Source organism: Brassica oleracea, unplaced genomic scaffold (genome assembly GCF_000695525.1).
Source record: "Brassica oleracea var. oleracea cultivar TO1000 unplaced genomic scaffold, BOL UnpScaffold01744, whole genome shotgun sequence".
Classification (NCBI taxonomy): Eukaryota; Viridiplantae; Streptophyta; class Magnoliopsida; order Brassicales; family Brassicaceae; genus Brassica; species Brassica oleracea.
In genome coordinates, this window is record NW_013618276.1 from 822 (window position 1) to 2,753 (window position 1,932).

General features: G+C 37.7%; 1 pseudogene; it reads right to left on the bottom strand.

Annotated features, from left to right (window-relative positions):
• Nucleotides 1–479: 479 nt before the first annotated feature.
• Nucleotides 480–1,932, bottom strand: part of LOC106321481 — a 1,809-nt pseudogene continuing 356 nt past the window's right edge.

The window sequence follows — 1,932 nt, forward strand, 5'->3', positions numbered from 1 at the left end:
GCGGCCCGCTATTGGTCAATTTATTTTTTTTACTTTTTTTTAAATAATAAAAAAAAAAATTATAAAAAATTCAAATTATGAACCCCAACCGGGGGTTCATTAATGCTGGTGCTCTAAACGTTACTTTCTAATCTAGTAAAGAATTTATAAAAAGAGATATCTTATAAAAATTACTGTAAACTCAAAGCTTAGTGGTTAAATACTTATCTTTTACATTAAAAACGCTCTGGAATTTATGGATTTGAAACAATTATAGCATGTTACACTCTGAGATACAGCAATACAAGGACACATGAAACTATTACTGAAGTGAAATATTACAAAGATTTTTTCCTACATACTATATTAAAGAGTTAGGATTCATATTCAACGTAGCCTGTCCCCAAAACCTTGTAAAGTTTGAAAAAATTCAGAAAAACAAACTATATACCCCTCTATGGTTATAAACCTGAGAAAATGCATATTGAGGGCCTGAGGCTCTAGGTGGTTCGTTGTCTAACATGTCGGCTGCTGGTATCCCCACCGCCACCACCGTCTGATAGTTGTGCCCACACGCTGAGAGACATGGCTCCTCCAATACTGTGGCTGCTTTCTTCGAAGGCAGCCACTGCCTTCAGAAGCTCCGACTGGAGTGACAGACATTCATCCTTCTGCTGTTGGTAACCGTCTGTCTCCAGGACAGCTGTAATATTAAAACACCACAACCAAATTCAAACACAACAGAAGATCGATTATACACTTGATTTTCATAAATAAAATGAAATGAACTGTGTTTATAATCCGATTGGTTTATTACTGATTTAAAAACTGAACCAAATCCAAACCAACATTGCATGAAGCCAAACTGAACTAAACCGAATTACAAATGATTCTATTTGTTTTTCATTTCCACAAGACCAAGAAAACCAAAACACAATAAGCATTACGCAAGATTGTCCAACCCTAATCGCAATATTAGAAGCATACCTGCAAGGTTCTCGGCAGTAAGTTTTAGGCAAACGCTCTTTAGTTCTGTAGCTTTATATATGTGAGCCAATGCTAAGATCTTGGCAACGGACTTTACTGATACGCCTTTGCAGATGTGAGATTCACACAACAGCCTGAGCCTATTCAGGTAATACTTGTCCGCAGCTGCTAAAAGCTTTACAATCAACGTCTCGTATATATCAGGAAGATTTAAGAGGTCAGATGTCTGAGATGTAACAGGCTCTACTTCTTCCGGAAGAGAATCTTTGTATATGAATTGTAGCAAAGCCTGAAAGGAACAGAGCATAAATACAGACATGATCTGAACAAACAAACAAAAACAAGTAAAGAAAAACCACCAATCATGTACCTTAAAAACCTTGGGTTCCAGATCGTTAATCGTGACCTCTGTGCTGTTTGGTTCAAGCTCATTGGAAAATTTAGACTTGAAAAATGGAGATCGAGCAGCCAGAACTAATTTATGAGCTTGAAACTTGTCGCCAGCAATGTTAAAAGTGACATCAGAGCCTTCCATGCTATCCAGTAAAACACCAAAATGTGATCCAAGTTCTGAAACAGGGACGCGAATAGAGTGTAAACGTGGGCGGGCACTGTACCTCGGAGACCACAACTCCAACCTTACAGTTGATTATTAGGCAATCATCTTTGAGAAAGTCAGATGTTTCAAGCAGGACTTTATTTCATAAATAGAATTGCCAAAGTCATAGAACATGGGAAACAAAAGACATAACGCCAAATCAGGAATTCAAAGTGCAAAAACAAAAGCAATATGATATCGAAATCTTCATATTCAGCCACTTGTAAGGAGGTTTGAAGTCTCAAAGTCCTCATGATCATCTTTGTCATGGGCTTGATCATCCTCATGGTCCAGATCATTCTCATCATCATAATGGACCAAATTTGCCTCAGAGTTCTTGCCCTTTATGCTCAGAGTTCTTGCCCTTT